The sequence below is a fragment of the Dasypus novemcinctus genome, chromosome 1, assembly GCF_030445035.2.
Source record: "Dasypus novemcinctus isolate mDasNov1 chromosome 1, mDasNov1.1.hap2, whole genome shotgun sequence".
NCBI lineage: Eukaryota > Metazoa > Chordata > Mammalia > Cingulata > Dasypodidae > Dasypus > Dasypus novemcinctus.
Genome location: NC_080673.1, coordinates 165022540 through 165044500, shown reverse-complemented (window position 1 = coordinate 165044500; position 21961 = coordinate 165022540).

Here is a 21961-nt window from a genome sequence, read left to right as displayed (position 1 = left end):
TCTCCCAAAAAACAGAAAGAGGAGACAGATGTAGCTCAGGCGGCTGAGTACCTGCTTCTCACGTATGAGGTCCCAGGTTCAACCCCCAGTACCTCCTAAAAACAAAACAAAAACCAAAAAACAAAGAAACAAAACAACCCATTGAGGGAGCCAATGTGACTCAGTGGTTGAGTGCCAGCTTTCGACAGACGAGGTCCCGGGCTCAATCCAGACCCCAGTACCTCAAAAAACAAACCAAAAAATATCAAAACAGGAAGAGAGACTAGAATAGTGAAACAAAAAGTATAGACAATATACAAAGCTCTAAGCCCCTTCTTGGTGTAGATGTGGAGTGGACACAACCATTCTAAGGTCCACAGGATGGAGGAATAGGGTTTGGATTAGAGTGGACTTACTAATATTCTATTCATGAACTATTGTGATTAGTAATCAAAGAAAATACGGCATTGGTGTGGAGAAAGTGGCCATGGTGGCTGCTGGAGGTAGGGAGTGGGAGGAAGAGATGTGATATGGGGGCATTTTCGGGGTTGGAGTTGTCCTAGATGGTGCTGCAGGGACAGTTACCGGACATTGTATGTCGTCCCACGGCCCACTGGGTGGACTGTGGGAGAGTGTGGGCTATGGTGTGGATGATTGACCATGAGATGCAGCAGTGCTCATGGATGTATTCACCAAGTGCAATGAATGTCTCATGATGATGGAGGAGGTTGTTGTTATGGGGGGAGGAGTGGGGTGAGGGGGGTGGGGAGTGTATGGGGACCTCATATTTTTTGAATGTAACATTAAAAAAAAAAGTTAAAAAATATATACACAAAGCAAAACTAGGTTACAAGGTAACCCACAGACCCCAAATTCAAGTAAGTAGAGTTACAAGACCTGCATAGAATCAGCAACTGGGCTGGAAGAAGGTGAAAGAAGCAACAGGGTACCTGATTGACCTGAGAACTCAAAATAGCCCACAGGCACTACACTGAAAAACTGGAAAGGCCATATTGAAACAGCAGCTGAAATTGAGGAATGAGTTTGTGCAGTGAGGTCTGAAGTGACTGGAGGGGCCTGGGCCCTGGGAACTATTGAAGCTAACTAAAATCCCTTCCAAGATAAAGTTCTACTCTGTGGAGAAATGGCTAAGAACAAAATCCAAACTGAGAAGTACAGAGAGAATAGAAATCAAGGACAGAGAAGGGCCAGATAAAAGTGGTAGAGGAAAACAAAATCAGGAGCAATCAGAAAGTAAGCCAAGGTATTTTTTTTTCTAAGCCAAACTATATCCAACTTTATTAAAGATACTTTTCATAAACAATCATAGTATTTCAGGCAGGAAATGGGTAGACAAGTGTTAAGAGTATACAATAACTTTCAAACTCCCTTCTCCAATGGACTTCCAAAATCGGAAAGCTAATATAAAACCCAATGAAGTCTTTATTTGATGCCCTCTCAGCAGAGAAAGTTAAGAGTGAGGGTTGACATTTCACATTTAGCATGTTGGTGAGCAACTTTTCACAAGTTGACCCTGCCTTTCAGGAAATGAAATGAAAATGGCAGAATTATCAGATTGAAGAACCACAATCTAAAAAGCAATCTCTGCTGTTTTGAGGGATGCCATCTCAGTAGCATCACAGGAAAGTCCAGATCACCTGACATCCTGGTAACCAAATTTTGGGGGGTTAGGCCTTAAAAGGTCTCTGGATTTAAGGAGGTCAAGTATATGCTGAAAGCAGAGAGAAAGAAGGGGACATGAGGACATAAAAATGAATTTGAGTTTTTCTGCATCATAAGGCATTTGTGTCAACAGGATTGCTGTCAATGTCTGGGAATCCCTTCTTCTGGGAGTAAAGAGGAAGTCTCTCAAAACTAGAGGGGAAAGGTATTTTCTTCCATATCAGTCTAGGTTCAGAGACATTCTATTACTGTCATTTGCTCCTTCCCCCAAAACAACAATGAAGTGTTCTGTATATTTGTAGTCACTGTCTAAGCCAAACTCAGCATGTAAATGCATTACCTTCCCCCCAGCGTGGGACATGAATCCTGGGGATGAACCTCCCTGGTGCCAAGGAGTTACTACCAATCCCCAGCTGGTGATGCATCTAGAAAAAGACCTTGAATAAAAGGAGGAAATGGTAAAGACAAATGAGTTTTTATGGCTAAGAGTCTTCAAAATGAGTCAGGAGGTCATCAGAGGGGTCACACTTATGCACGTCTCAGCAGGATCCCAGAGACAGTCAAAGTAGGTACAACCCCAGGTACTAGTGCTCCTGAAGGCTACAGAGACACACAGGTTTTATGGTCATGGCAGATGGCTCTGGAGTTCAGTGCCTTGTCAGTGGGGCTTACTTTGGAATTTGTGCTCCTGAGTTGGACTCAGATGTGACCTTTCTACACATGCCTCTTCTGTCACTTTTACTGAACCTGTGGTTGGTGCCAGGGTTGGTGCATACTCAGGAGACTTGAATCTCTGGACTGTACATGTGCCAGCTGGGTCCTGAGCCTTAGCAGAGTTGCAAAACCTACTCTCCAGTTCGTTGGACTTACCCAGGCCAGCTAACAGGGAATTGAGGATGGTCAACCACCACACCAGGGAACTGAGAGTGTCTACAACTGCAAGCAGGAAAATCATATCCATCAGTCATGTGGGATCTAAACCCCCTCTTGATTTAGAGGTGGAGTGGACATCACCATCCGAGGGTCCACAGGATGGAGAAATAAAATATGGATTAGAGTGGATTTACTGGTATTCTAGAACTATTGTTACTCTAGCAATGGAAAAATTTCTATCATTAATGTGGAGACAGTGACCATGGGAGTTGCTAAGGGCAGAGAGAGGGAAGAAGATGATGTGATATGGGGGGCATTTTTGGAACTTGGAGTTGTCCTGAATGATATTGCAGCTACAGATGCATGACATTATATATCCTGCCATAACCCACTGAATGGCCTGGGGGAGAATGTAAACTAAGATGTATACTATAATCCATGCGGTGTAGCAGTGCTCCAAAATGTATTCACCAAATGCAATCAATGTGCCACACTGATGAATGAGGTTGCTGATGTGGGAGGAGTGGGGGTGTGGGGGGTGTGGAGTATATGGGAACCTCTTATATTTTTAAATGTAACATTTTTTATGATCTATGTATCTTTTTAAAAAAAATTTGTTTAAAAAAAACAGCATAGCTTAAAACAAAAGTAAAGCAAAATTCTGCATTTATTTATTTATTTTTAAAACAAAGGTGTTTTTTGGGGTTTTGTTTTGCTTTTTAAGAGGTACCAGGGATTGAACCTGGGACTTGTACATGAGATGCAGATGTTCAACCACTGAGTTACATCTACTCCCCAAAATTCTGCATTTTTGTAAAACTTGATAAAAATAGTATTTCAAACTGTATAGTCACCAGAAGTGCACAGTTATCAAAAATGAACACACTTCACTCGGCATTTTCAGCACCTGCAGCTTTCCATTTCTGGTCTGTTTTGGCATCTCTATATTCTGCTCTGTTATTCCCTTCTATTCAAGCCATAGCTTTCCCCTTTTCCCGTTTGGGTACCTTCTCTCTCTTATTTGCAGGGGCCTTTTTAGGCTTGGGTTCTGGCTTTGGAGGAGCAGTTTTAGCATAACCTTGCAGGTCTTCTCCATAGTTTGACTTTTACATTGGTTTTATCTCCTGTAGCATCCCTTCAGCCTTTATCCTAGGCATGGTGGTGACAGCAGTGGAATGTGGGCTTTGGTTGGTTAGGGGTCCTTCTCACCTCTTCTGTTGGAGATTTAGACCCAAAGGGTATCGGGAATGAAAGAAAGAGAAAAGGGAGAAGGAAACAAAGAGAAAAAACAAGCGAGCTGGGATCAGGGGGTCTGTGAGTAGAGACTCCTCAGACAACTTTATTGTTTACCAGGGGCTCTCTAAGTACCGCAGTCTAAGTTACAACAAGCAGCAACACTTAGTTAACTATTAGCATTACTAAGGAACTCAAAAAATCTTATCTAAAGGTACAAAGTCTAAGTGTTCTATTTACTACAAAAGGTATGTGCTCATCTTTTCTTTCAGCCTTTAACAGCTTTGTCCTGTTTGCCAGGAACTCTTAATTACCGCATTCCTTAGGGTGCAAGCATAGCCATGGAAACAGCACGTCTCTCCTTGTGAGACCACCGTGCCTCAGTTTCCAACACTCTTCTTCACACTTCTCCAACTTCTTTATTTGTTAATTTATTTAGATTTAATTTTTAAAATTATTTGTTCTACTGAAAGAGACAGATGTACATATCCAAGAAGCACAGCACACTCCACTGGTCATAAACCCCAACAGGCCCACCCCAAGACATATACTTGTCAAATTATCCAATGCTCAAGACAAAGAAAAAATTCTAAAAGCAGCAAGAGAAAAGAAAACCATCACATACAAGGGAAACTCCATAAGATTAAGTGCTGATTTCTCATCTGAAACGATGGAGGCAAGAAGGCAGTGGTATGATATAGTCAAGGTACTAAAGGAAAAAAATTTCCAACCAAGAATACTCTATCCAGCTAAACTAGCATTCAAAAATGATGGAGAGTTCAAAATATTCACAGATAAACAGAAACTGAAAGAGTATATCAACAAGAAACTTCCCCTTCAAGAAATTCTTAAGGGAATTCTGCAGGAAGAAAGGAAAAAACAGGACAGTCAGAGATGGAGGAGAGTGTAAAAGCAACAAGAAAGACAAAAATAGAAGGGGAAAATAAAATAATACAAACAAAATATAACAAACACAAATCCAACCAAAATATGGCTACCATAAATAACTCTCTAAATGTAATAACACTGAATGTCAACGGATTAAACTCACCTATCAAAAGATTCAGACTGGGACACTGGATAAGGAAATACGACCCATCTATACGCTGCCTACAAGAGACACATCTTAGACCCAGAGACTCATGGAGGTTGAAAGTGAATGGCTGGAAAACAATCATACAAGCAAACAACAACCAAAAAAAGGCAGGAGTAGCTATATTAATATCAGACAAAATAGACTTTAAATGCGAAACAATTGTGAGAGACAAAGAAGGATACTATATTTTAGTGAAAGGGACAATTTGTCAAGAAGATCGAACAATCATAAATATTTATGCTCCTAACAAGGGCGCCTCTAAATATGTGAGGCAAACGCTGGAAAAACTAAGTGAAAGAATAGATGCATCTACAATTATAGTGGGGGATTTTAATACACCACTATCAACTCTGGACAGAACATCTCAAAAGAGAATCACTAAAGAAACAAAACATTTGAACAGTATATTAGAAGAGCTGGATCTAATAGACATATATAGATCATTACACCCAAACACAGCAGGATATACATTTTTCTCAAGCGCACATGGAACATTCTCCAAGATTGACCATATGCTAGGCCACAAAGAAAGGCTTAATGAATTCAGAAAGATCGAAATCATACAAAACAATATCTCTGACCACAGTGGAGTCAAGCTGGAAATTTGCAAGGGACAGAGACCCAGACTTCACATGACAATTTGGAAATTAAACAGCACACTCTTAGAAAAACAGTGGGTCAAAGAGGAAATCTCAAAAGAAATCAATGACTACCTTGAAACAAATGATAATGATAACACAACATACCAAAATTTATGGGATGCAGCAAAAGCGGTACTGAGAGGGAAATTTATAGCCATAAATTCATATATCAAAAAAGAAGAAAGAGCAGAAATTGAAGAATTAACTGCACATTTGAAAGAATTAGAAAAACAACAACAAAGTAACCCAACAGGAAGAAGAAGGAAGGAAATAACAAAGATAAGAGCAGAACTAAATGAAATAGAAAATAAGAAAGCACTTGAAAAAATAAACAAGACCAAGAGCTGTTTTTTTGAGAAGATCAACAAAATTGACAAACCTTTAGCGAGACTAACAAAGAAAAAAAGAGAAAAGATGCAAATACACAAAATAAGAAATGAGCAAGGTGATATCACCACTGACCCCACAGAAATAAAGACTATCATAAGAGGATACTTTGAAAAACTATATTCCAACAAAAATGACAATTTAGAGGAAATGGACAAATTCCTAGAAATACATAAGCAGCCCATACTGACGAAAGAAGAAATTGATGATCTTAACAAACCAATCACAAGCAAAGAGATAGAATCAGTCATTAAAAATCTCCCAACTAAGAAGAGCCCAGGGCCAGACGGCTTCACAGGGGAATTCTACAAAACATTCCGGAAAGAACTAACACCAATCCTGTTGAAACTATTCCAAAAAATCGAAACAGAAGGAACACTGCCTAATTCCTTCTATGATGCCAACATTACCCTAGTACCAAAGCCAAACAAAGACACCACAAGAAAGGAAAATTACAGACCAATTTCTCTAATGAACCTAGACGCAAAAATACTTAACAAAATACTTGCTAATCGTATTCAACAACACATTAAACGAATTATACACCATGACCAAGTGGGATTTATTCCAGGTATGCAAAGATGGTTCAACATAAGAAAATCAATCAATGTAATACACCATATAAACAGATTGAGAGAAAAAAACCACACGATTATATCTATAGATGCAGAAAAGGCATTTGACAAAATACAGCACCCCTTCCTGATAAAAACACTCCAAAAGATCGGAATACAAGGAAACTTTTTGAACATGATAAAGAGTATATATGAAAAACCTAAAGCCAACACTGTTTACAATGGCGAAATCCTGAAATCCTTCCCTCTAAAATCAGGAACAAGACAAGGATGCCCATTGTCTCCGCTCCTATTTAACATTGTCTTGGAAGTACTGGCTCGAGCACTGAGACAAGAACCAGATATAAAAGGCATTCAAATTGGAAGGGAAGAAGTCAAAATTTCATTATTTGCAGATGACATGATCCTATATATAGAAAACCCTGAGAGATCTATAACAAAGCTCCTAGAACTCATAAATGAGTTTAGCAAAGTCGCAGGTTATAAGATCAATGCGCAAAAATCAGTAGCATTTCTATACACCAATAATGAGCAAGATCAGGAGGAAATCAAGAAACAAATACCATTCACAATAGTAAATAAAAAAATCAAATACTTAGGAATAAATTTAACTAAAGAAGTAAAAAACTTATACATCGAGAACTATACAAGATTGTTCAAGGAAATCAAAGAAGACCTAAATAAATGGAAGAATATTCCCTGTTCATGGATAGGAAGACTGAATATTATTAAGATGTCTATCCTACCAAAACTGATCTACACATTCAATGCAATCCCAATAAAAATCAACACAGCCTTCTTTAAGGAACTAGAAAAACTAACTATGAAATTTATTTGGAATAAAAAGAGGCCCCGAATAGCCAAAGACATATTGAAAAAGAAAAACGAAATAGGAGGAATCACACTTCCTGACTTCAAAACATACTACAAAGCTACAGTAGTGAAAACAGCATGGTACTGGCATAAGGAGAGACACACAGACCAATGGAATCGAATTGAAAGTTCAGATATAGAACCTCATGTATATAGCCATATAATATTCGATAAAGCCACCAAACCCTCACAACTGGGAGAGAATGGCCTATTCAACAAATGGTGCCTGGAGAACTGGATAGCTATATGTAGAAGAATGAAAGAGGATTACCATCTCACACCTTATACAAAGATCAACTCAAGATGGATCAAAGACCTAAATATAAGAGCCAAGACCATAAAGACCTTAGAAAGCAGTGTAGGGAAACATCTACAGGACCTTGTAATAGGAAATGGCTTCATGAATATCACACCAAAAGCACGAGCAGCAAAAGAACAAATAGATAAATGGGACTACCTCAGAATTAAAGCCTTCTGCACCTCAAAGGAGTTTGTCAAGAAAGTAAAAAGGGAACCCACACAATGGGAGAAAATATTTGGCAACCATATATCTGATAAGAGACTTATAACTTGCATATATAAAGAACTCATAGATCTCGAAAACAAAAAGATAAACAACCCATTTAAAAAATGGGAAAAAGATTTAAACAGACACTTCTCCAAAGAAGAAATACAAATGGCTAAAAAGCACATGAAAAAATGCTCCAAATCCCTAGCTATCAGGGAAATGCAAATCAAAACTACAATGAGATACCATCTTACTCCCATAAGATTGGCAGCCATGAAAAAAACAGTAGAATACAAATGCTGGAGAGGATGTGAAGAAAGGGGAACACTCATCCATTGCTGGTGGGAATGCAGAAGGATCCAACCATTCTGGAGGACAGTTTGGCAGTTTCTCAAAAAATTATCCATAGATTTGCCATATGACCCAGCAATACCACTGCTGGGTATATACCCATCAGATCTGAAAACAAGGACACAAACCGATATATGTACACCAATGTTCATAGCAGCATTGTTCACCATCGCCAAAAGTTGGAATCAATCCAAAAGTCCATCAACAGATGAGTGGATCAATAAAATGTGGTATATACACACAATGGAATACTACTCAGCTGTAAGAACCAATACACTACAATCGCACGTGATAACATGGATGAACCTTGAGAATCTTATGTTGAGTGAAGCAACCCAGGCATTGAAGGACAAATACTATATGACCTCAATGATATGAAATAAGTTAACTGCCTCAGAGAGCTAGAGTCTGGAAAAGTGGCTTACTGGAAATCGGGGGGTGGAGGAAGGCTGTGAGTTAATGTCTGTAGGGGTGGAATCTGTGATGAGCTGGGGGTAAGTATGAGCACAAAGAAGGGACAAAATGGGGGCAAGGGGTTACCTTCGGGTGGGGTTTTCTGGGTTTGAGGGGGGCTGGGGATGGGAAGAGGGGTAATATGGTCCAAGAAATAGGTGGGAGGGAGGGGCAACATACAAACATGGGAGAGTGCCAGAAGTTCATTGAGAACTAAATGTTGAGTAAAACATATCAAAGTATAAGTAGGAGGGTTACCTGGTTAGGACGCTCAGGGGGTATGGTCTGATGCGGGACGGACTCCGGAGGGAATAGCTGAAGGCTCATTTTGCCAAGGTGGGTTCTACCATTGGGTGGGGTGGACCCATATCCTGGGGAAGACTAATGCCGTCGAATAGAGAGAACTGTATCTCTCGTGAGAAAGGACGGCTCCCAGGGCATTAGATTGGCAGGCGTTGTGGGCCCTAAGGGGAGGGGAAAATGGACGTGCAATGGATGGAACAAAGGTAAATAAGGGGGCAAAAGAGGAGTTATGTGAGAGTACACAAGGATGAATATTAAACAGCTAATATTACACCAAAAACATATAGGGGACGACAGACTAATAATGAAAACCATAAGACAAAACATAGGATAACTAAAAAATTTAGAAAACTGTACAACCTAAAGTATGGACCACATAGTAAGCACAAATGTTACCTTGTTTGAAAACTATAGTTTTGGAATCTGTACATCAGTTTCATGAAATATGATATGAATAAGTTAAAAGATTATTGCTGTGGAAGGGAAAAGGTTTTATGGTGGATCTGGGGAAATACTGTATATTGTATATATGAATTTTGGTGATCTAAGACTCTTCTGAAGCTGGCATTATGTTGGGATTCACTTTACGGGAAGTTTTGGATCACAGAGTGGTTCAACAATGGCAGCGGAGGAATACTGATATGGGATGTTATTGACAGGATATATATGGTTTACAGGGAGTTATACAGGGCATATGCCCAGGGTATATGGTAATGTCTATATATACTCATAGTGGAAACAATTAAAAACAACAGCTGGGGGGGGTACTGGGCTCCTGGCCGGGGGGTCACTGTTGTGGGCCCTGGGAGAGCAGCGGCAATCCTCCAGGTGCAACGGCAAGAACCAGGAAGGAAGGAGGGCCCAACAGTGGGCTCTTGATACTAATGGCTACACTTTTGAGCCTATGCACCTGCAATAAGAACAAGACCTAGAGTAGCATTGTGCCTGGGGGTTTCCTCCTGACAGCCTTCATGTTACTCAAATGTGGCCACTCTCACAGCCAAACTCAGCGTGTAGATGTGATGCATTCCCCCCAGCGTGGGACACGACACCCGGGGATGAGCCTCCCTGGCACCGAGGGATCACTACCACATACCAGCTGAAGAAGCAACTAGAAAATGACCTTGAATTAAAGATTCAATGCGGAACAGCAGAATATACCTGTCTACATATAATAACATGACTTTGGGAAGCGGTTTGACCTAATGTAAGGGGGAAATGGAAAGGAGAAATGAGATTATAAGGCTGTGAGTCTCTAAAAAAGAGTCTGGAGGTTGTCAGAAGGAATACCCCTATGTACAATTGAACAGAGTCTAAGAGACAGATAAGGTAGATACAACCCCAGGTATTGGTTCTTTTGAGGGATAAAGAGACCCACGGGTCCTATGGTCATGGCAGAAGGGGTTCACTGCCATGACAGATGGCCCTTCTTTGGAGCTGGTGTTTCTGCGTGATGGAAATGGACTCAGAGGGGATCTCTTTTCACAAGACTTGCATGCTACTTTATTGGAATTGTAGTTGGTGCTGGGTTTAAGATATATGTAGGGGATTTGAATCTCTGGACTGATAATATGACACCCAGGCCCAGAGCCTCAACAGACTTCAGCTCCTACACTTTGACTTATTGGACTTACTCCACTCAGCTAACATGGAGTTGAAGAAGGTCAACCACCACAACATGGAGCCTAGAGTGTCTACAACTAGAAGCGGGAAGAGTGCATCCAGTACCCATGTGCAATCTAAGCCCTCACTTGACATAGGTGTGCAATGGACACAACCAATCCAATGTCCACAGAGAAAATGTGGAATGGGTGTGGGAACGGTAGCCATGGGGGCTGCTGGGTGTGGGGAACGGGAGGAAGAGATGAGATGTGGAGGCGTTTTCGGGACGTGGAGTTGTCCTGGATAGTGCTTCATGGACAATTACGGGACACTGTAGATCCCCCCAGGGCCCACTGGATGGAACGTGAGAGAGTCTGGGCTATGATGTGGACCATTGACTATGGGGTGCAGTGATGCTCAGAGATGAACTTACCAGGTGCAATGGATGTATCACGATGATGGGAGAGAGTGTTGCTGTGGGGGGAGTGGGGGGCGGGGGCAGTGGGGTTGAATGGGACCTCATATATTTTTTTTAATGTAATTAAAAATAATAATAATAAATAAATATTTTTTTAAAAAAAAGATTAAAAAAATAAATAAATATAATGTTCAAACCTGAAAAAATAAAATAAAATAAAATTATTTGTATCAATGTAACAAGTTAATTAATGACTACAATAACAATAGATCTGCTTTGGTCAGTGGTTATATCCTCGGCCCCCTTTTTTGTTCATTCCTCAGTCTTAAGGGGTTTGGGATGATGTCTGCTCTGACTACATCAGGCTCAGAAGGGATGTAGATATTATGGGGCAGAGGAATTCCAATATATTTATTTTTAACAGCCACCTTTTTTTTTTTAACTCAGAAAAAAAAGTGTGCTCTGGAGCTTTCCTTCTTAAAATTCAAAAAATTAATTTTGATAAAAATGACAATTGAAAAAGATCAAGGTCAAACTCCATACAAAGCTATTATTAAACAATCCCAAGTAAAACTTTTCTAAGAAAAAAAGAGAATAAGAAGCAGAATAACAGCCCTACAGGCCATAAAGCATACCATTACTGTAGTTTGTCTTAAATTTGTCCATAAGCAATTCTCCCCCACCCCTATACATTTATGCGGCTCCTTTCATTAGGAGACCATTTCCTTCCTTTTGAAATTGGGCAGTTCCTGTGACTTACTTTGAAATTAGAATGCAGCAAAAGTGATGTTGTGTTAGTTTTAGGCCTTTCACTTAAGAGGCCTGACAGCTTCCATTTTCACTTTTGAGTAAAAAGCCATCCCCCATGTTGTAAAGAAGCTTGGGCTAGTCTACTGAACTACAAGAGACTATGTAGAAAAAAGAGGCCACATAGAAAAGCACTGAGGTCCTCTAGCTGAGCTCCCAGCAGAAATAGTTTCATGAATGACCCCAGTCTATACCACATTGCTGAACACATTTATGAGCTGTAATAGCTGTGTGAGAGTGTGTGTATGTATGCTTTAGGATTTCTATATATAGGATGATGTCATCTGCAAACAGAGATAGTTTTACTTCTTCCTTTCCATTCTGGATGCCTGCCAGCCCTTCCATCCTCCCTCCCTCCCTTCCTTCTTTCCTTCCTTCCTTCTTCTCTTTCTTTTTTCCTAATTGCCCTATATAGATTCTCCTATATAATGTTGACTAGAAGTAGTAAAAGTGTTGTCTTCTTACTGATATTAGGTGAACATGCTTAAGGCTTTAATCAAGTATGTTAGGGGTGGATTTTTTATCAGGTTAAGGAAATCCCCTTCTAGTCCTAGTTCATTAAGTGCCTTTATCATGAAGGAGTGTTAATTTTGTCAAATGCCTTTTCTGTGTCTACTGAGATGAGAGGATCGTATGCTTTTGTCTTTTTTCTATTAATACTGTGTATTCCATTACTTTATTTTCAGATGTTAAACCAACCGTGCATTCCTGGGGAAAATGTCAATTTGTCATGATGTGTAATGCTTTTTATATTTTGCTGGATTTGGTTTTCTAAGATTTTGTTAAGGATTTAAAAATCTATATTCATAAGATATATTGACTTATAGCTTTCTTTTCTTGTGATATGTTTGTGTGGTTTTGGTATCAAGGTAACACTGGCGTTATAGAATGAGTTAGGAAGTATGTCTTCCTCTTCAGCTTTTTTTTACATTTGTTAAAATTAACCAGTGAAGCCATTTGATCCTCAGCTTTTCTTTGTGGAAAGTTTTTGATTACTAATTCAATCTCTTTACTGGTTACATGTCTAGTCAGATTTTCTATTTCTTCTTTAGTCAGTTCTGGTAGTTTTTGTGTCTTCCTAGGAATTTGTTCATTTCATCTAGGTTAACTCAATTGCTGATATACAGTTGTTTATAGAATTTCCTTATAAATCTTTTAGTTCTGAAAAATTGATAGTGATGTCCCCTTCTTTCATTCCTAATTTTAGCTTTCTCTCTTCTTTTTCTTGTCAGTCTGGCTAAGTGCTTGTCAAGTTTGTTGTCTTTTTCAAAAAACAAACCTTTTCTTTCATTGATATTCTGAATGATTTTTCTATCCTCTCTTTTATTTATTTCTGTTCTAAACTTTATTATTTCCTTCCTTCTGCTTACTTTAGGTTTGGTTTACTCTTTTTTTTCTAGTTTATCCAAGTGTGAATTAGGTTATTGATTTGGGTTCTTTCTCCTCTTTTAATGTAAGAACTTACAGCTATAAATATCCCTCTGAGCACTATTCTTGCTGCATCCCATAAGTTTGCTACCTTGTGTTTTCATTTATATTCAACTCAAAGTATTTAAAAATTTCCCTTATGATTTATTCTTTGACCCATTGGTTATTTAGGATTACATGTTTAATTTCTATGTATTTGTGAATTTCCCACATTTTCTAATGTTATTGATTTCTAATTTTATTCCTTTGTGGTCAGAGAACATACTTTGCATGATTTCAATTCTTTTAAATTTATTGAGATTTGTTTAATGGCACAACATATTCTGGAGAATGTTCTATGTGCACTCTAGAAGACTGTATTTTCTGCTATTATTGGGCAGAAGTTCTGAAGATGTCTGTTAGTCAAGTTATTTATAATATTGTTCAAGTCTACTATTTCCTTGCTGACATTCTGTCTAGTTTTTCTATTCATTATTGGAAATGGGGTTTTGAAATATCTTGATATTATTGATGAATTGTCTATTTCTCCCTTCAATTCTGAAAATTTCTGCTTTGGAATTTGAAAATTTCTGTTTGGAACATTCAGTCAGGTTGAACTTGCATCTATGCTTTAGTCTTCACTTCCTGCTTTTACAGAGCCTGAAGATCAGCCAGAAAGGAATACTTAGGACCTTCTCAGGTAATTCCCGAGCATGTACATGGCCCTACATATGTGTATGGCCTTCTAGATTCCCAGGAATATGTTGGAAATCTTCAGTGCCCCTATGGACATTTTATTCCTCAGCTTTTCCTTTTAAACTTTTGGATGGTCTTTTTTTTTTTAAAGATTTATTTATTTAATCCCCCCCCCTTGTCTGTTCTCTGTCTATTTTCTGCGTCTTGTTTCTTTGTTCGCTTCTCTTGTTTCTTTGTCCGCTTCTGTTGTCGTCAACGGCAAGGGAAGTGTGGGCGGTGCCATTCCTGGGCAGGCTGCACTTTCTTTCGCGCTGGGCGGCTCTCCTTACGGGTGCACTCCTTGTGCGTGGGGCTCCCCTACAACGGGGACACCCCTGCGTGGGGCGGCACTCCTTGCGCGCATCAGCACTGCACATGGGCCAGCTCCACACGGGTCAAGGAGGCTGGGGTTTGAACCGCGGACCTCCCATGTGGTAGACCGACGCCCTAACCACTGGGCCAAGTCCGTTTCCCTGGATGGTCTTTTGGTAGTCCCCAACTGTTATCCTTTGCCTAAGGCAGCCACAGCATTAAACATTGGCCTACTAATATTTTATAATACCAGTTGATCTTACAGTAAGGTCAAATAAAGAAAAGCCTTTCAAGCTACATCTTCCAGGAAACCCAAGAGAAGTCAAATAATGACAGTTCTTTGGGAATGCAGCCTAGAAATAGATTCCTTCTGGTACTGGAAATGTAGGCTGTTATTTTTTCATGACTACCATAGAGCCGAAGGCAGGGTTGGGAGGTAGGAGTGGGATAAGGATGGAACTAGGGTTCATTAACGCATTACAGAACTTACTGTTTTTTGTGTTTGTTTTTGGAGATTCAGCCATTTCACTTGAATAAAATCTCCCCAGGTGTACTAGTCAGCCAAAGGGGTGCTGATGAAAAATACCAGAAATTGGTTGGATTTTTATAAAGAGAATTTATTTGGGGTAGGAGCTTACAGATACCAGGCTATAAAGCATAAGTTACTTCCCTCACCAAAGTCTGTTTGAAGCAAGATGGCTGCTGATGTCTGTGAGGGTTCAGGCTTCCTGGGTTCCTATGTTCCTGGGGCTTGCTTTTCTCTGGGTTCAAGGTTCCTTTATTTCTGGGGCTGGCTTCTTTTTCCTTTGGAATCTTACTTCCTGGGGATCCAGCTTAAGTCTTCAGCATCAAACTCCAACATCAAAACTCCAACATCAGAAACCCTCAAATCTGTTCTTAGCCTTGCCTTTTATCTGTGAGTCCCTACCCACCAAGGAGTGGGGACTCATTGCCCTATACCTAACTCATTCATGCTCAGGTACAGATCAGATTATAAACATAATCCAATATCTATTTTTGGAATTCATAACCATATCAAACTGCTACACTCCACTCTCTGAATTCCAAAAAGTTATTACAATATTTAAAAAAAAATCTTAAATTAGTAACACTGCAAGTACTAAATCACATGACAATCAATGTAAAGAAATACAGTTTGTCTTGGGGAAAAATCCTGTCTGCTATAGACCTCTGAAACCTACAAAACAATTTATCTGTTTCCAATACACAAAGGGACAGACATAGGATAAACATTTTAATTATAATAAGGAGAAATTGGGAGGAAAACATGAGTCACGGGTTCACTACAGTTCAGTAAATTTGCAGGGCATCCTCCATTTGATTTCAGTGTGAGAGTCATTCTTAAGATGATGGTTTTTTCTCCTTGGGGCCATATGGGCCCTCCCCCCCCCAGTCTTGCCCACTGGCCATTTTCTTGGTTCAACACTCATCAAGCATCTGGGTGTCCATCAAGCTCCAGACTTCTTCCTCCAAGAGTGTTGGGGTGATTGCCACACCTCACCCAAACTTTGGGTTACAGTCTTAACCCCCTTAACCTTTGGCATACAGACCCAACCCTCTCAGAGCAATGAGTTGACCACCTGGCCTTCCCTAACCTTTGAGGAACAGGTCCACCCCTCTCAGACCTGTGGGGTGCTGACCTTAAGCGCCCTAATCCTTGGGGAATGAGCTCCACCCTCTCTGTACCCCGGGGCTGCAAAACTGTCCTAGAACATCAGACAGAAACATTCACCCTCTTCAACTGCTGGGGCAAACTCACCCACTCTGTACACATGGGTGGGGTTCCTCTCTTGGCCCAGGTGAATTTTTAATTCCAGATCTCAGCTTCCATGGTTTTCCTCTTAAAGCTGCTTCTCCTTGAATCTCTCCTTTCCATGTCCTTTTTATTCCAGGCTGATGGTGGCTTTGTTCATACAGCTCTCTCAAAAAGTCTGTTGGTTTAGCATGCAGGAAGCAGGGGTCCAAGCCATCAGACAGGTAAGACTTTCCACAAGTCTTTCCAATATTACTGCATCTTCCATCCTGATTCACAAGTTCCAAGTTTAGTTAAGTCTTCCAATGGGGCACTTTCATCTGGGAGCCTGATTTCCAGAGGCTTGGAATTTTCAGAATCAATTTCTGTTTTTTTTTTTGTGCCCAACAATTCAGCTCTCAGCTTATCTCGCTCATCTAGCATTTTGCTATAAACTTCAAGGAGAATTCTCCAAGTTTACTTTAGAAATTTCTTCAGCTAAATGTCCAGGCTTGCCATTTTCAAATTTTGCCTCCTGTAAACACGAGGAGTTAATCTTGCTAAGTTCTCCGCAACTTTAAAACACGGATACCCTTTCCTCCAGTTTCCAATAATAGTTTCTTCATTTACCCTTGGTGGGTGGGGACTCAATGCCCTAAACCTAACTCAATCACACCCAGGTACAGATTAGATTACAAGCATAATCCAATATCTATTTTTGGAATTCATAACCATATCAAACTGCTACACCAGGTTATAGCAAACCTTTGGTTAATTTTCAGAGTTCTAACAAAGTTGATTCTGACTTTAATTACCAGTTTTTAAGTTGCTTTTATGAAGGGATAAAGGGATGGTGTTTGGAGGTCCTCGCTCTGCATCTTCCCCATGTAACCCAGCATTTCCTCTTTTATCTTCCCTGATTAGTTTATTTAAGAGTGGAATAATCTACTCCTTGAATGTTTGGTAAGACCATAAAAGCATCTGGGTGTTTCTTTGTGGGAAGATTTGTAATTACTGCTTTACTTTCCTCAACAAATAGACTTTCTATTTTTTAAAGGTATTTTTTTAAAAGTTTTTATTGTGGTAACATAGGTACCACATAATGTTTCCCATTTAATCACTCTCAAGTATCGAATTCAATGGGGATACTTACATCCACAGTGTTGTGCTACCACCACCACCATTCATTCCCAAAACTGTTCCATTACTCCAAACAGAAACTATGTTCCCATTAAGAATTAATTCCCTATCCCTTCTCTCATCACCCCTGCCACTGGTAATTATAATCTGATTTCTGACTCTGAATTTGCATATTCTAATTATTTTATATAAGTGAGATCGTATAATATTTGTCCTTTTGTGTCTGGGTTATTTTCCTCAACATGATGGCTTCAAGGTTCATCTGTGTTGTAGCATATATCAGAACTTACCTTTTACAGCTGCATAATATTCCGTTGTACATATATACCACATTTTATTCATTCATTCACCTGTTGATGGATACTTGGTTTCTTCCATCTTCTGGCTATAGTGAATAATACTGCAATGAACATTGGTGTACATATATCTCTTCTAGTCACTCCTTTCAACATTCTTTTGTTTTAAAGAATAAGCATTTAATAATATGAATTTCCCTCCCATCAATACATTTATTGCATCTCACAAATTTTGATATTTAAACTTTTACTAATCTTTAGTTCTATTTAAAAATTTCCATTAAGAGTTCTTCTTTGGTCCATGGTTTACCTAAGAATGTGAATTTTAACTTCAAAAGGTAATTTTATGAGGCTCATTTATCATTTTATTATTGGTATCTAAAATAATTGCATTCAGATTAGAAGACGTAGTCTCATCCTGATTGTTTGAAATTTGCTTAGTGGTGTTTTATTGCCAGATATTTAATCAACGTTTGTAAGTGCCTCATATATGCCTAATAAGAACTTGATTTTTCTAATTGTTGGTTGCAGAGTTTTACATACGTCCACTAGATTAAAATGGTTAATTGTTGTGTTCAAATGTTTTTTTAACCTTCTATGTTGTCTGACTTATAAGCAATTGAGAAAGGTAGATTCACTGTGATAATTCATTTAACTCTTTTCCCCTATGGCCCTATCAATTTTCGTTTTAGATACTGAACCTACTTAGGAGCATACACTTTTATTATTGCTATATCTTCCTGGTGAATTAAATATTTAATCACATTGATGCCATCTATTCTAATAATGATTTTTTTGTTTAACAGTCCAGTAAGCCGATATTAATATAGCTATACTAGATTTTTTCTGCATTAGTATTTTTCCTGGATTCTTCCCTCCCTTTTACTTTTTTTTTAACAAGTCTATTTTATTGATTCATATTAATAAAGCATACAATTCATCCAAAGTGTACAATCAGTAGTATTTGGTATAATCACATAGTTGTGCATTCATCATTCCAATCATTATTAGAGCATTTTCATTATTTCCATAATAACAATAATAATAATAAACAAAAAATAAAATTCTTCACCTCTCAATCTCTCTGTTTTCCCTGCTGTACATAGCTGCTATTTCTGGCTATACTTGCACAATTACTTATTTATTTATTAAGCAGTTTTATTGAGATATAGTCACATATCCCATGATCTATCTGAAAGGAATAATCAATGGCTTTTAGTATAATCACATTGCTATGCATTCATCATCACAAAAAATTTTAGAATTATTTCATTACTCCCAAACATTTTACTTTTGATCTTGCTCTAATCTTATGCTTTAGACATGTCTCCTAAATATAGCATATATCTGGATTTTTAATATCTAATTTGATAAAACACCTAAATTTAGTATACTTACCTTAGGTATGATTTTTTTTGCACTTCTTTCTACTATCTTACTTTTTAATTCCTTTTTGTTTTGAATTTTCCTGGCTTTTTTCCCTCCTATGTTACCATCTGGGGGTTTGCTTTAGATTTTTTCCTTACTTAATTTGATTTCTTTCTGTTTATATTTATACCCTTTTTTCTTTTCTTTTTTTTTCTTTTTTAGATTTATTTATTTCTCTGTGTCTTCTTTGTCTGCTTCCGTTGTTCTTAGCGGCAAGGGAATCTGTGTTTCTTTTTGTTGTATCATCTTGTTGTGTCAGCTTTCCATGTGGGTGGTGCTATTTTTAGGCAGGCTGCACTTTCTTTCACACTGGGCAGCTCTCCTTACAGGGCGCACTCCTTGTGCGTGGCAGGGCACTCCTTGCATGTATCAGCACTGCACATGGGCCAGCTCCACATGGGTCAAGGAGGCCCAGGGTTTGAACCGCGGACCTCCCATGTGGTAGACTGATGCCCTAACCACTGGGCCAAGTCTGCCGCCTCTTTTCTTTATTAATTTCCCTTGAAATTTTACCATGACTATTTAACTTAAAGTCTAAAGTTAAATAAATTAACTACTCCCAGAATAATAAAAGGACTAGAATACTTTTTAAAATTTATTTTATTTATTTATCTCTCTCCACCCACTCATTATTTGCATTTGCTGAATCTGTTTGTCTTGTCTCTTTAGCAGGCACTGGGAACTGAACCCAGGATCTCTGATGTGGGAGGGAGGCGCCTAATCACTTAAGCCACCTTTGTTCCCTGGTTTATTGGGTCTTTTATTATGATTTTCCTCTTGTGCCTCTTGTTGGGTCATCTGTCATGTCAGCTCACCATACCTACCCACCACATCAGCTTGCCCTGCTTGTCCCTTTTTAGGAGGCACTGGGAATTGCTGCTCCTCGCTTTGTTATGTCTCTCATTATGTTTTTCTTCTTGTGTCTCTTGTTGCATCATTTTGGTGTGTTAGCTTGCCATGCCTGTCCATCACACCAGCTCGCTGTCTTCTTTAGAAGGCACTAGGAATGGAATCACAGACCTCCCCTGTGGTAAGCAGGAGCCCAATCACTGGAGCCACATCTGCTTCCCAGGACTAGAATACCTTTATTTTCCTCGCACTTCCTACATGTTATTATTGTGCAGAATAGTATTTTAGTACTAGCCTTTCATTAATTCCATAAATTAGACATTATTATTATATACAGACAATATTTACTTATATTTTCACACATGCTTTATCTGAATATTATTTTATCCTTCTTTCTCAGACCATCCTACTGGATCATTTTCTTTCTTTAATTACATTCTTTATAAATTTCTTTCATACAGGTAGCAAATTCAATTTCTATTTATATGTAAATGTTTTTGCACCCTTGTTCTTTTTTTCTTAAAGATTTATTTTATTTATTTCTCGCCAACCCCTCATTGTTTACATTTGCTGTGTCTGTCTGTTGTGTGCTGGCCTTCTTTTTATTTTTTTTCAGGAGGCACTGGGACTTCCCATGTGGGAAAGCGGCACCTCATCACTTGAGGCAGCTCTGCTCCCTGCTTTGTTGTGTCTCTCGCTATGTTTTCCTCCGTGTGTCTCTTATTGTGTCATCTTGCTGCAGCAGGTCGCCATACCAGCCTACTGTCTTGCTCATCTTCTCCAGGAGGTAATGTGAACCGAACCCGGACCTCCCATGTGGTAGGCAGGAGATCAATCACTAGAGCCACATCCACTTCCTGCACCCTTGTTCTTGAAAGATAGTTTTGATGGATACTAAATTATTTTCCCACAACATTTTGGAGATATTCCATTGTCTTCTGGCTTCCCTGTATGTTGCTGAGGAGTCTGGTATCATTTTCATTTAGGCTTTCTTTATGGCTGATGCTAAAGTCTTCTCTTTCTTCTTGCCGTTCTGCAGTTTCATTACCTGTGTCTAAGCATGAATTTCTTTTAATTTGCCCTCTTTGAGATGTGCTTCCCATTCTCCTTATAGTGATTGGCATCTCCTTACAGAGGCAGGCATGGAGCTTAGTTCCAGCCAGTAAGAGTTAGGGTAGCAGGGGTTGCCACGTTAGGAAGGAAGAAGGGAATAAATTCTATTTATTAAAAATCAAATGTACAATATTCTTTGCATTTGACCAAATACTGGAAGGAATAAATGGAAAAATGAAACTGTACATTTCTTAGGGTAGAGGATTTGTGTGTGTGAGTGTGCGCGTGCACGCATGCACACGATTTACTTTCTCAGATAATCTTTTTAAAATTGCTTCATACTCTTAGGCTATTGAAAGTTAAATGTCTAGATAGGACTAAGACACTAGAAATCTCTATATTGATTTATTCACTCTGCAGAATCTGAAAAGTGCTTGTTAAGTCTTAGAACCCAGCAGTGCTCTCAGGAAAACATTGCTTCATAGTATACTTACAGATTTAAACAATTTTCTGCTTGTCATATTCCTCACATACTATTCTCTGGTAAAAAGAAATACAAAACAAACAGCTCTGAAGCATACTTCAGAAACAAAACTTATTTTAAGTGATAAGTCTTGTTTATTATATCGTAGTAACAACAACATAAAGGCTTACTGGTCAAAATGACAGAATTAGAGATGAGAATAGATATGTTAAATTTGTATGTGTCTAGATCAATCTATCTTTTGTTTTCTGCTTCTCAAGGTCCTCAGTATTCTGGATTCGAAAGAAATCTAGAGATCATCTAATTCTCATTGTTGAGAAAACTGAAATGCAAAGGAATTAATCAACCTACCTATGATCACCATTTATAGCTGACCTAGGCCCACCAGGCCTCTTTCCCAATTTTAAAACTCAACAAGTAACTGAAAGACAATAAGCCAGGATCTATATTTTACTTGTACTAAGTACATTCCCTCCCGCATTCTTTAGGAACATAGAACATTTTACTTTTATCTTTGTTGGGGACTGACTCATGTCGTGCCTCCCCCCACCCCCAAAGATATGTTCAAGTCTTAATCTGCATTCCTGTGGGTGACAGCCCATTTGTAACCCGGACCTTTGAAGTTGTTGTTATTAGTTAAGGTGTAGACTCATCTGTGAATAGGATCTTTGAAGATCCTATTTAGATGAGGCCAAGTTGAATCAGGGTGGGCCTAAATCCAT